The sequence below is a fragment of the Schistocerca gregaria genome, chromosome 6 (assembly GCF_023897955.1).
Source record: "Schistocerca gregaria isolate iqSchGreg1 chromosome 6, iqSchGreg1.2, whole genome shotgun sequence".
NCBI lineage: Eukaryota > Metazoa > Arthropoda > Insecta > Orthoptera > Acrididae > Schistocerca > Schistocerca gregaria.
Window position 1 is genome coordinate 36,471,521 of NC_064925.1, and position 14,351 is coordinate 36,485,871.

General features: G+C 45.6%; 1 protein-coding gene and 1 non-coding gene across 2 annotated transcripts in view; both read right to left on the reverse strand.

Annotated features, from left to right (window-relative positions):
- LOC126279125 (cadherin-99C) overlaps positions 1-14,351 on the reverse strand; it is a 637,420-nt gene that overhangs the window by 511,017 nt on the left and 112,052 nt on the right. The window lies entirely within an intron of this gene.
- Positions 6,240-6,314, reverse strand: Trnas-cga (transfer RNA serine (anticodon CGA)). Its single transcript has one exon. It is a non-coding gene; the product is annotated as a tRNA-Ser (tRNA).

Below are 14,351 nucleotides of genomic sequence, written 5' to 3' on the forward strand. Positions count from 1 at the left end.
CTTTGACGCATATTCTGTGGTTAACCCGTGAAGATTCGTGACACGTTATATCTGCTATTGGATTCAGTAGAAATGTTGGAACACGTGAGGCAATACTGACCTTACAACAATAGCAAAACGAGGATAATGGAATGTAATCGAATTAAGTCGGGTGATGCTGAGCGAATTAGATTAGGAAATGAGACACTTAAAGTAGTAAAGGAGTTTTGCTATTTGGGGAGCAAAATAACTGATGATGGTCGAAGTAGAGAGGATATAAAACGTAGACTGGCAATGGCAAGGAAAGCGTTTCTGAAGAAGAGAAATTTGTTAACATCGAGTGTAGATTTAAGTGTCAGGAAGTCTTTTCTGAAAGTATTTGTATGGAGTGTAGCCATGTATGGAAGTGAAACATGGACGATACCGTGTACCGCCCGGGTACACACCGTGTTGTGCTGCACAACAGCGACGGACACATTGAAATTGGCGACTTGTCTTACTCTGTGATACAGTAATAACAAAACGGCAAAACCACTGCGTCCGTCTCAAAAACTACTAGACAAATTCTCAAGGGGGCTTTCAAAGGAAACTTGAGCCTAAGTTCGGACAACGTACAGGCTTTGTTTCTTCAAAACAGGAACACATAAAAAAAAAAGACTCCGTAAGTTGCAGTTTTATCTAAAATCGTCTACTCAGCATAGTAGTTCGGATTTAATCATATGAGCGCAATACACCAACACAAAAAAAATAGATGGCGCTATTAATTTCGTAGTACATTGAAGAACTAGTAGATGTCTGACGGTTTTTTCTATCTCAGTGGCAGATGTATTTTTGGATGTTTAAGTCAGTGACAGAACTAAGCGCCGCAATAGTATATTTACCAATAAAAATTAACAATGGACTTTTTTGGCTAGGGCGTACGGATTTACTTATTCCGCTTTGTGGAATATAAACTAATGCCATTGTTTGGCCTCTTTTGCCAAGTTTTGTTTATTTTCTTTGTTAGAAAAAGCGAATTCATTAAGCTTCCTCGGAGATTTTGATTTCGCTTTGTTTAAGAATAAAGACGCCTAGAAGACGGTCGAGTCTCTCCGAATCCGCCAGACCGGCTAAAAGACTGAGGTCTCAAAAATCCAGTCGATATAGTGAGGCGCGAGACTCGCTGCAGCTCGAGGACACCACTCTTCAACTCGCACTTTGGAAACTCCTTCCGAAGGCGAGGAGCGACGTAACGTGACCGAGAGCGTCATGCATTATCTCGCTCCACAGAAACCTTCGCTCAGAGAGGCTTAAAATTACTTCTCTCCAAGGTAACATTATAGAAGCGTAAATTTTAACGAGAAGTGATGCAGGCGAGAGAGTTTTTATGCCCAACAGTTTACCATTCCGCTTTAAACTTGCAGAACTTCGGTGAGTCACGGCGATATGGAGAGCAGAAGGCCAAGCGCTGCATGTCTCAGGCGTCCACGTCAGTGCCGGTTGCCTCTGTCTGGCACGGCCGTCTTCGTGGAGGAGCGGGCTGTGCGGTTTGCGTCGCCGCCGAGAGAGCGACGGACGAAAAGGGACGCGAGAGCAGAGCGGACTTGGGGTACGCACAGTCACCTGATTCGCCGCAGTCACGGTTGTTTCGGACACGATAGTTGCGGAGAAACTTGATGCTGACGCGTGAATCTACCGTGTGTGCCACGCCGTCCTGCACACAGGCATTCCACCTTCGCCACCCCTGGCATTGCAACCGCGTGAGTGGCGCCCGCCTACATCGGTCGCTACGCACGCGGCTCTCACTCACCGCGTGACGGCCAGCCACCACCCGCGTGGCCTTTCCGTGGGGGCAAGCAAGCACGGGCTCTAGCTATACAGCTTCCACACGACGTAGCAGTACTAACGGGCCAGCAAGCGTTCAAAAACATTTACAATTAGAATTCGTCTCTAGCTGTCGATTTTTCACTATTCCTATGGAGAAGGTATGTGTTGTATAGCTGATATTCAGCACAATATAACGAAAATTAAAATGATAACCGAATACTGAATGTTATTGAAGGTCATCGTTGCAGTTGTGGAACTGCATGTTTATGTGAAATAGTAGCTGATGAATTAATGCTCACTTTCAGTCAGCTGCTAAAATCGCACAAACGGTTAGACATATTTGGATCAGAACAAAAAAAAATATTTTGACAGTCAGACAAGACTGTAATTGTCAACTTTGTTTAAAATTAACAAAAAATCTTCAGTTCAGCTAAATTGTAGGGTTTCGTGAGTAAAACAAGCAAGTGAGCTAACAGGAATCGTTACATATGATAACATGAACGGAAAGAGAAAGGAAGTGTAAGATGTAATGGTGAAAAGAGATGGGTATTATTTGAGTACATAATGGATAATTATTCAGGTAAGGTCATTCAAACAAATTTATTCGCCAATAAGTTATCTGTAAATTACATAACAAATAACATTTAATGGCACTATATTGTATTTGTTTGCTTCTTGTACAAAATTAGCATTTGTTCCCTTGGTTCAGTGCAGTTTCTATTATTTGGATAACTTTTTAAATGTTTGTCGTGAAATATGTCTTTGCACGTCAGTGGCTCAAGTCACAGGCTTAGTATTCGATCCCCGGTTGCTAGAACGACTTTCTGTGTCGTTATCGCTTCTTTCGCCTATAATACGACGTCGAGGTGCACCGTATTTCGCAGTCCGTGTTGAAATGTACATCTGTTCAGAAGTGGGAAGAAGTCACGGGCACCCCACCGTTACCGGGAAGGAGTATGTTCTGCTTTCTTTTTCATAACAAACGTACTTTATTTCAACTATAAAAATTATTTTTCCGTCGTTTTACTTGCTTTATGCGCTGTGGATTTAAGTTCACTTACATAGATGATCAGAGCATACGGAAAATATAGTGACTCATCTTTTTTATGCAAACATTTTTGCATGAAAATCTCGTTGGCAATAATTTACAAATACTGGAGAAAAGCTTCATATTAAGCCAGGGAGTACCGATGCTGTACATCATTGTCGGAAACGAACCGTTTGATATCGAATATTTAATGCGTTTTTATGCAGGAAGGTGCTTAACAAACAAACAAATTAATTTTCGAGAACAGCTCTCTTGGACAACAGTGGCTTTTGTGACTGTTCATGTCCATTTTTAAACAAGAAAAGAAGCTTTAAAAATCGGCTGTCTCGGACTGGCGGTTTAAAGAATACAATCTGGTAAATAAACGTAGAAATGAGAATTTTTCATCGCCCAATGGACGTTCGAGATTAATTTACAATTGCCATAACAAATATGTGCTGTGTTCTACCAATTAATGTGCCAGAAAGAGATGGCTATGTATTTGAAGACATATTGTACCTCCTTCTAGAACACGAACCTCCCCCCCCCCCCCCATTTCCCCAATAACTGCAAGGGGTCGAAAGTCGTCATGAAATTTATTTCACGACCCAAGGAAGGTCTGGCTACTTCGAAAGGTGCACGTACTCTAAAGGCAGCCACGGAAGTTGCCTACGAGAATGACTGCTCACAGCTGGCAGCGCGGAACCAGCAGGCCTTGGTTGCCGCATAAGGCATGTCTCGTGCTTTACTGCCCTACCTAACACATTACCGAAACGGCGCCCTCCATTTCTCTCCGCCTCCCCTCCCACAGGTAACATGGCGCACGAACTGTACGTAAGCAGCCAACGATGAGAACGCAGCCGAGAAAATCTCTCAATCTTCAAAACCTTTCTTAGGTTGCTAACACTGTCGGACATGTGTGTCTCCTTAGTATAATTACGGCACGCGTGGTTGGAGTGCTACAAAATGAGTGAACCAAGCAAGAACTCAGTAGTTCCTAACGATTAACATCACCAGCCTTTAAACCTAAAAGTCTTCTAAGGTCTCCCTAAACGTTTACTGGATGCTGCTGGACGTCCAGAATCAGCCAACGTGTTTACGATTACGTCTGAGTGAGCGTGCCGTTAGAATATGGAATACTTTTGTGATCGAACATCTACCTACGCAATTACGTAGAGCTTCGAGATTCACAGATTTCGGAAGAGACACTGGGTTCGAGTATACAACGGAGATCATAATAACACAACACACTAGCAACTTGTGTACCGTGAAAGTGTTAAGTGACGACTGGAAGACGTTTTCCGTCTTTCTCTACTAACCTTAATTACTGCAACAAATCCTTACCAACGATTTAAAACCAAGCAGTTCATCTCTATGTCTAGCCATGAGCAAGGGAGCCTTACAACAGACTTCAGGCATATAATAGCCAAAGAAATCGGATCACTTGTTTCTAATGACATTATGATTGAAAAAGAAGATTTTATACGCATCTCATTTGAGAAGTGAAGTGGAATCAAAATAAATTATTTGCAAAGAAGATTATCAACTAAAGGTCATACATCGAACTCATGACGAAAGTGGAATTCAGAGATGCACTGCATGTACAAGAAGTTCAAAATGGTTCAAATGGCTCTGAGCACTACGGGACTTAACTGCTGTGGTCATCAGTCCCCTAGAACTTAGAACTACTTAAACCTAACCTAACCTAAGGACATCACACACATCCATGCCCGAGGCAGGATTCGAACCTGCGACCGTAGCGGTCGCGCGGTTCCAGACTGTAGCGCCTAGAGCCGCTCAGCCACTCCGGCCGGCTGTACAAGAAGTATTTTCTTTAGTGCAACAACGGTAAATCTCCGTAAATCGTATGAAGTTTTTGATGAGACGTTTCAACAAAAATAGTTGTTCTGAAAACTAATTTAAAAGAAACGAAAAGTGCATTCGTTGAATAAATGACGAAGAGCTGCAGCTATAAATGGAATTGCCTCTCAGATTTATCTATTATCCTTAACAATATTTATTCACAGATGTTGAAGAAGTGTTTTTATTTGTCTAAGTGAACAGTGTTTCGAATAATAGCGAATAGCAGTTTATATTCGTCATTAGCATAAAGGTTGCACAAGCCTGGCGCTAAGCAAAACGCAAGGCGCATGCACACGTCGTAAATTCGCAGCATGCAGGGAAGTGAGTGTAGGTGGGCTTGGCTCACTCGAGCGGTGTGCCAGCCCAGCCGCGTGCAGCCGCCTGCGCTCACGGGACTACCAGCACCGGCAACTGTCGGGAACTTCCGCCGACGTTCGCGAAGCGTATTTGCGCTCTCACTCGCACGGCACAGGTGCTGGCAGCCCACGCGACGCAGCGCTCCAGTCACTTGCCTACTCTCTGCTTCCTTCCTAGATTTAGTTATGGATGTTCTCAGGTCGTCTCTCAATTGCCATTCTCTTTACACGGTGCTATAGGCCTACTCTGTTCATCATAAGAATAAACATGATGTAAACATTACGCCGTGTTTTCTTTCGCGTTTGCTTGGATTTAATTGGATTTCGTTTGACGTGGAGCGGAAACCAAGCGGTGACAAGTACAGTCAACTACGATCATTAGGATACATTGTACGCTATGCTACACGCACATAGGCCGAGCGATAATGCTGGACAAGCGGCGCATTAAACTTGGACAGTACTGGCCAGCCAGTGGTCCAACTAACATGCAATGATGTGAACAGTTTCCGTTCAGACGTAAAAAGAGGAATGAAACAATATAGCTTCGATTGTCATTAAATTTTTGAAGAGAATGAAATAATATTCGGCAAAACTGTAGCACTACCGCGCGCTTCTTAGGTGACCAGACAGAAAGCGTAAAACGCTCTCGTTCCCACTTGACACAGTATGCTAATTACAAACAAGAGTTCTGAAAATTCCTTAAACGCAGGATAATTTTTCTGGGCGAGCTTAGTGTGATGCAAAAGCGTAGTACGGGCGGGGATTTCACGATACTGATGAATACTGAAGGCACTGAAGATAATAATTACAGTCAGTCGTCTGGTTATCTTAGCTCCTTCCTTATCCGAATCCGAGAAACACATTTCAGTTCTGGAACTGTCATCTGCTACGATGATAACGAGTCGGTCAACAGCAAAATCCACGAAGCCTATCAGGCCTTTTTTTAATGACGTGCGTTTGCATGTCCCGCCAGCGTTCGGCAGTGACGTGTGAAAAAGCTGCGTGCGCTAATTCCATGACGTCTGGCAGCTTAACAGTCTTGTTATTTCTCGGGGCAAATTCCTTGAATTGGTAGTTCCAGATTAGTTCTTTTGAGTTCACATTGTTAATTGAACAGTGGAACAAGAAGACATGCTTTATTCATAACAAATGATGATGAATTTTACAATTACGATATATAAGAATAAATTTTCACTCTGCAGCGGAGTATGCCCGACCGAGACTCGAACTCGGGACCTTTGCCTTTCGCGGGCAAGTGCTCTACCAACTGAGCTACCGAAGCACGACTCACACCCGGTACTCACAGCTTTCCTTCTGCCAGTACCTCGTCTCCTACCTTCCAAACTTTACAGAAGCTCTCCTGCAAACCAGGAGAGCTTCTGTAAAGTTTGCAAGGTAGGAGACGAGGAGCTCTCCTGCGAACCCGGAGAGCTTCTGTAAAGTTTGGAAGGTAGGAGACGAGGTACTGGCAGAAGTAAAGCTGTGAGTACCGGGCGTGAGTCGTGCTTCGGTAGCTCAGTTAGTAGAGCACTTGCCCGCGAAAGGCAAAGGTCCCGAGTTCGAGTCTCGGTCGGGCACACAGTTTTAATCTGCCAGGAAGTTTCACGATATATAAGTATTTCCAATTGAACGACAAAAAAAGATTCATGAGAGACTTCAAGCGGCGAACCATGAACTGCAATAAATTATCAATATATAGCTCTACCGATTCCGATATGCAATTAGCTGGTGCTTGTATCTAAACTGCATGTAATACAATGCCTAGGAAAACTTCAAAGCCGACTATCGCTGTAAATTTGTGGAAAACGTTAAGAACTAGCTATTTCTCGTCACTTCCTAACCGTGTTCCACACGCGTGTTTTACTACGGATAATGAAACAACCTCAGTTGTTTTCATGCTGCGTATGAAGAGCGCAACAATGCGGAGGCTCTGACTTTGCACGATTTTTTTAAAATAAAAATTGCTGAGTTGAAGCGTGATTAAGAAAAACGTTGATGGCTGTTAACAGATTTGAACATCTTAAAGTTTCATTTAACGTGACTTAGTAATAATACAGGGTGTTACAAAAAGGTACGGCCAAACTTCAAGGAAACATTCCTCACACACAAATAAACAAAAGATGTTATGTGGACATGTGTCCGGAAACGCTTAATTTCCATGTTAGAGCTCATTTTAGTTTCGTTAGTATGTACTGTAGTTCCTCGATTCACCGCCAGTTGGTCCAATTGAAGGGAGGGAGTGTTGACTTCGGTGCTTGTGTTGGCATGCGACTCATTGTTCTCAAGCACATCAGTACGTAGCATCAACATGTAGTGTTCATCACGAACGTGGTTTTGCAGTCAGTGGAATGTTTACAAATGCGGAGTTGGCAGATGCCCATTTGACGTATGGATCAGCACGGGGCAATAGCCGTACGTTTGTATCGAGACAGATTTCCAGAACGAAGGTGTCCCGACAGGAAGACGTTCGAAGCAATTGATCGACGTCTTAGGGAGCACGGAACATTCCAGCCTATGACTCGCGACTGGGGAAGACCTAGAACGACGAGGACACCTGCAATGGATGAGGCAATTCTTCGTGCAGTTAACGATAACCCTAATGTCAGAGAAGTAGCTGCTGTACAAGGTAACGTTGCCCACGTCACTGCATGGAGAGTAATACGGGAGAACCAGCGTGTGCAGGCACTATCAGCAGCTGATTGGCCTCCACGGGTACACTTATGCGAATGGTTCATCCAACAATGTGTCAATCCTCATTTCAGTGAAAATGTTCTCTTTACGGGTGCGGCTTCGTTCCAACGTGATCAAATAGTAAATATTTACAATCAACATGTGTGGGCTGCCGAGAATGCGCACGCAATTGTGCAATCACCTCATCAACACAGATTTTCTGTCAACGTTTGGGCAGGCATTGTTGGTAATGTGTTGATTGGGCCCCATGTTCTTCTACCTACGCTCAATGGAGCACGTTATCATGACTTCATACTCTGCCTGTGCTGCTAGAACATGTGCCTTTACAAGTACGACACAACATGTGGTTCACGCACTATGGAGCTCCTGCACATTTCAGTCGAAGCGTTCGTATGCTTCTCAACAACAGATTCGGTGACCGACGGATTTGTAGATGCGGACAAATTCCATGGCCTCCACGCTCTCATGACCTCAACCCTCTTGACTTTCATTTATGGGGGCATTTGAAACCTCTTATCTACGCAACTCTGGTACCAAATGTAGAGACTCTTCGTATTCGTATTGTGGACGGCTGTGATACAATACGCCATTCTCCAGGGCTGCATCAGCGCATCAGGGATTCCATGCGACGGAGGGTGGATGCATGTATCCTCGCTAACGGAGGACATTTTGAACATTTCCTGTAAAAAAGTGTTTGAAGTCACGCTGGTACGTTCTGTTGCTGTGTGTTTCCATTCCACGATTAATGTGATTTGAAGAGAAGTAATAAAATGAGTTCTAACATGGAAAGTAAGCGTTTCCGGACACATGTCCACATAACATATTTTCTTTCTTTGTGTGTGTGGAATGTTTCCTGAAAGTTTGGCCGTACCTTTTTGCAACACCCTGTATATCTAATTCATAAGTAGCACCTACATTCATGAGTAAACGTGTGGTAGGGGTTCTGACCAATCCTCGCATTTGTGTCTGTTTACATGAGGTGATGAACGGATTATAGCAAGTATCCGTGCAGTCGGGTGTTTCAGTGCTTCAGGTGTACTGCGATGATGCGATTAGTAGGAAAATAACGCGGCTCGCGGATCTCGCAGGAGGTCGGAAAGCTGCGAGTGGACGAGCGCCAGCCGGCCGGCGTCACGGGCGACGAGCGCGCGCCTGCTCTGGCCACCGCGGGTCCCGACACAGAGCCCCGTGGGAGCGGCTCGGGCTGCTGCCGCCTGGCCCCGCACCTCGCCACAGCTCCCCACCCCCGTCCCTCCAGCTCACCTCACCACGTGTCACTAAGCACAGCCCTCCGAAACTCCTTCACCAAAAAGACCGAGTAAATATTCCAGAATTAGAACCGAGAACAGCTACCAATATGAGCAACGTATAAATAAATATCCCAGGAGTAGTCAAGCAACCTGAATCACTTAACAAAAGCGTCTTCCCCTCCAGACTGTGTACCAGTTTGGTTCCTTTCAGAGTATGCTGATACAATAGCTCCATACTTAACAATCGTATACAACCGTTCGTTCTATGACAGATCTGTACCCAAAGACTGTAAAGTTGCACAAGTCACACCCGTATTCGAGATAAGTAGCGGGAGTAATCCACTAAATTACAGGCCCACATCATTAAGGTCATTATGCAACAGGATTCTGGAACGTACATTATGTTCGAACATTATGAATTACCTCGAGGACAACGGTCTATTGACACACAGTCTGGCCGAGTGGTTCTAGGGGCTTCAGCCTGGATCCGCGTTGCTGCTTCGGTCGCAGGTTCGAATCCTGCCTCGGGCATGGATGTGTGTGATGTCCTTAGGTTAGTCAGGCTTAAGTAGTTCTAACACTAGGCGACTGATGACCTCAGATGTTAAGTCCCGTAGTGCTTAGAGCCATTTGAACCATTTGACACAGTCAACACGGATTTAGAAAACATCGTTGTTGTGGAACACAGGTAGCAATTTACTCGCACGAAGTGTTGAATGCTGTCGACAAGGCATTTGATATTGATTCCGTATTTGTACATCTCCAGAAGGCTCTTGACACTGTAACACAAAAGTGGCTTGTAGTGAAATTGTGTGTTTATGGAATATCGTCTCAGTTATGTGACTGGATTCGTGACTTCCTGTGAGAGAGGCCACAGTTGACAGTCATCGAGTAAAACAGAAGTGATTTCGGGCGTTCCGCAAGGAAGTGTTATAGGGCATCTGCTATTCGTTATCAATACAAACGATTTAGGAGACAAGCTGCTCAGCTTTCTTACGTTGTTTGCAGATGAAATTGTCGTTATCGACTCGTATGTCATCAGCAGATCAAAACAAATCGCAAAATGATTTAGAAAACATATCTGTATGGTTCAAAAATTGGCAACTGAAACTAAATAATGAATAGTGTGAGGTCATCCACATGAGTGTGAAAAGAAATCCGTTAAACTTCCATTACACGATAAATGAATCAAATCTAAAGGCTGTAAATTCAACTAAATACTTGGGACAACTTAAATTGGAAGGAACAAATACAAAATGTTGTCGAGAAAGCTAACCAAAGACTGCATTTTATTGGCAGGCGCTTAGAAAATGTAACCGCCTACACAAGGCTTGTCTGCCCTGTTTTAGACTAGTGCTGCGCGGTGCGTTATCCCTACCAGATGCGGTTGACGGAGTACATCGAGAAAGTTCAAAAAACGGCAGCACGTTTTGTATTATCGCGAAGCAGGGGAGAGAGTGTCGCTGAAGTGATACAAGATTTGGAGTGAACATCGTTAAAAGGCAGGTGTTTTACGTTGCGCCGGGATCTTCTCACGAAATTTCAATCGGTTTGTATCCCTCTAAAGGCTGACAAGTACACGCCCACCACCGAACTGGGTGGTTCCCGTCCGGTGTAGCGACGCACATTTTCCGTGCTGCCAGTACACGACTCGCGGTCCCACGAAGGGATCGGGTGCAGTCGCTGCCGACGCGACAACACACAGCCGCGCACTCAACATCCTCGTGCTCTGCTGCCAACAGCCTCTACGTCTATTGTGTGCCGTTCGGCGAGCATTTTTACCCGATTGTTCCATCTCTCACAGATACGATACTGAGCATACATATACAGCAAACAGCAAGTCGTATCGTCACGTGCGTTTGTCTGCCCGGCATTTGGGACTGTGTTTTCCACACAGACACTACAAGTAAAAAAACTCGTTATTTCGAAGGTCTGCTATATATGTCATGTGACGAGGCCCCCCCGTCGGGTAGACCGCTCGGCCGGTGCGAGTCTTTCGATTTGACGCCAGTTCCGACCCAGCCGGGAATGGAACCCGGGCCCTTACGATTGACAGTCTGTCGCGCTGACCACGTTTTTTTTTTCTTTTTTCCCCCCCGTCGCAAGACATCCTGTTCAAGTTCGGTGATTGATCCTTCCACTCAGTTTTTTATTACAGAGGCGAACCAGCTCTCTGACCGAACACGCTGAGCTACATGCCGGCAACGACTCAGCTACCGGGGGCGGGCACTGTACGCGGAATGGGGGCGAGGAAGGCCGGTTGGCGTCTTGCCACCTGCAGCCCGGGGCGGCCGCACTGCACAGTCAGAATGTGAAGCACAGGCTTCCCAGTGGGCCCGACTTGAAATAACACCACACCGCCTCCCTTTACTTCACCTGCCACTTCGGCTCCCACTCGGACATCCTCGTCCGCAAACCTGCTGCGGACGTAGTAGACACGTCGACTGTGTTGACAGTGAGAGGCTGGCGTGCCGTTAGGAGGTCAGAGGCGTTTGCTGGCGAGCCGCAGCAGGGCTGGCCGGAACCGGCAGCTCCACCCCTCCACCACCGACATGCGTGCGGCTCCCTAGCGCTTTCTGCCGCTGGAGTCGGCTCAGCACCTGGCCGTCGTCCTCGTGCACGCTGAAAAGGGGCCGCGACGGCTACAGTGGCTGTGAGCGGCCGGCGCTCACTGTCCTCGCACGGGAACACTCTGTGTAGGGTTGGAAGGCCACGGTACGAAGGCGATGCCGTCTCACCTGTGCACCAATGTTCGGCAACATCTCTCTCCTCAACACTCTTGTTATCTAACACGTGCCCTCACATCGCTGCTCCGGACTCTGCCGGAAGGTTCAGTTAACACCCTCGCTATTACCTGGACCACCCGACGTCACTCCTGCTGAGGAAGTACGATCTGTAACCATCGTTTGATTTCGGAGCTTTAAAAAACAGCCACCGTTTCAGATTAAATTACACGAATACCAAATCCGCACATTATGCGAACAACTATTCCTCTTAATATTTTTGTACATGTCTGCCTTCATCACTGACTACTTCTATCGATGCATGTCATCGGAAACGAAAATTGGGACTAAAATGATTTTAGGCAGCTTTTTGGAATTATGTAATTAATGAGTAAAATGGTTCAAATGGCTCTGAGCACTTCTGAGGTCATCAGTCCCCTAGTCTTTAGAAATACTTAAACCGAACTAATCTAAGGACATCACAGACATCCATGCCCGAGGCAGGATTCGAACCTGCGACCGCAGCGGTCGCGCGGTTCCAGACTGTAGCGGCTAGAACCGCTCGGCCACCCTGGCACGCCACCCACAGCTATTTAACAGGCAGACTTCAGTTCCCATAATTTAGTACACGTTGTCGTGCAAAGAGATGTTCCAACTGTCAACGCTTCCTGCTACAAATATTCTCAGTCAAATATTCATTTTCTTTCTAGCTTCAGACACTTTCATAACCGGAACAGTTATCTGGCGTAACATCGTGTAATGTGAACAAGTGAATTAATGCCTTTCTCCAACAAAAATCTTCCGGTATCTCTATCGGCTTCACTGTAGAGTTACAATAACAATGCGTTTGTAGATTACTTTATCCAACCAAGTTGGATGAAGATACCATACGGCTGCAAGTGTAGCAAAGATTGCGACAAATACTGCCGAAATGGAATTGTAACTGACAGTGTGTTTCAGTCACTTGGCTTTATTTATTTGTCTAATATGTGACTGACTTCGGTCTTAACACATCCGTGAGGCTGCATAGTCAATCGATGTTGGAACAGAGGGAAAAAATAGCGTACATGTTGAAGGTGCATTTTGCAAGCCCAGTTTCCGTGCACATCAGTAAATAACACAATCGCAACTGGTACACTCTCTGACAAACGTGTTACGAAAGCTTTGTTACCGAGCGAGGTGGCGCAGTGTTTAGCACACTGGACTGGCATTTGGGAGACGTCGGTTCAAACCCGCATCTGGCCATCCTGATTTAGGCTTCCTGTGATTTACCTAAATCGCTTCAGGCAAATGCCGGGATGGTTCCTTTGAAAGGGCACTGCCGACGTCCTTTCCCATCCTTCCCTAATCCGATGGGACAGATGCCCCCGCAGTTTGGTCCCTCCCACAAATCAACCAACCAACCAAAAGCTTTGTTAAACGAGCCCTGTCTAGGTGGCTTCTGTCCGTTCCACCCCAGAGCGCGCCACTTCCTCACATCTCTGTATTTTTTTTTATTTCACGTCTATGGTCACAATTTTTTGCTGGTCACAAAAAATTTGTGCCCATAGACGTGAAATAAAGGAAATTTATTCTATATTCGTATCACTGTTCAATTCGCGGCCATGTCGCAGCGTGTGAAAGCTGTATATTCAGTCCCTGTGGTGCACAAAACACAGTTACGGCGATCCTGTAGAATTTGTTTCCCTACCTATGCGCATTATCTGGCATGTATGCTCGTCTACACTTAGTGGACACCCACCGTAGATGCTGGAAACGTTTGCACGACATTCTTACAATTACGGGCAAAATTCTTAACTTTTAACAAGGTATCTGTCGAATCATAAATATTATAATAAATAACTTTAACTAAAATTCTGCGTACGAGTCAGCAATTACCGATAAAATAAATCGCAATACAGTTGGCTGGGTGGAGAGACAACCTACAACCTCAAATTTCCATTCTAAGAACTCCACTTGTTTATTTGGCAATAGACGTCGCATAATCTTAGGTCAGTTTACAGATTATGCAATTGAAGTACTCTGAATTTGCCGCGCAGGGTAGCCGCCCGGTCTGAGCTGAGGCCCCCCCCCCCCCCTCCTCCCCCGTCGGAGGTTCGTGTCCACCCTCGGGCATGGGTGTGTGTGTGTGTGTGTGTGTGTGTGTGTGTGTGTGTGTGTGTGTGTGTGTGTGTTGTCCTTATAGTTTTAGTTACATTAAGTAGTGTGTAACCCTAGAGACCGATGTCCTCAGCAACTTGGTGCCTTAGGAACTTACCACAAATATCCAAATTACCCTTTATTTATTTTCTGCAGTAAAAAAAAAAAATTATTCGCCATTTCCCGCTTCTCTTTATTCGTCAGATAACTGTCTAATAAGTAATGATGGCGCTTCCTGCGAGGCATCCAAATAGTACATCAAGAATTGTCACGGTGATCCAGTGTGATACTGATGGCTCGAGAGGCAGATGAGTCCTTTTGTCGGCTACAGTCTCTCTCAGACTTGAGGAAACATCTCAACTGTTCCAGCGCCGGTCGGCGACATCCGCCGTCTCAGCCCGCCCTCCGCGTGCTGGAGACCTCTCCAGCAGGGCGCAGGGGGACGTAACCGAAACACTGGCGCCTGGCAGCGATTCAGCTCGTCACAAATTTCTCACACTACGTTAATCTGTTTCTG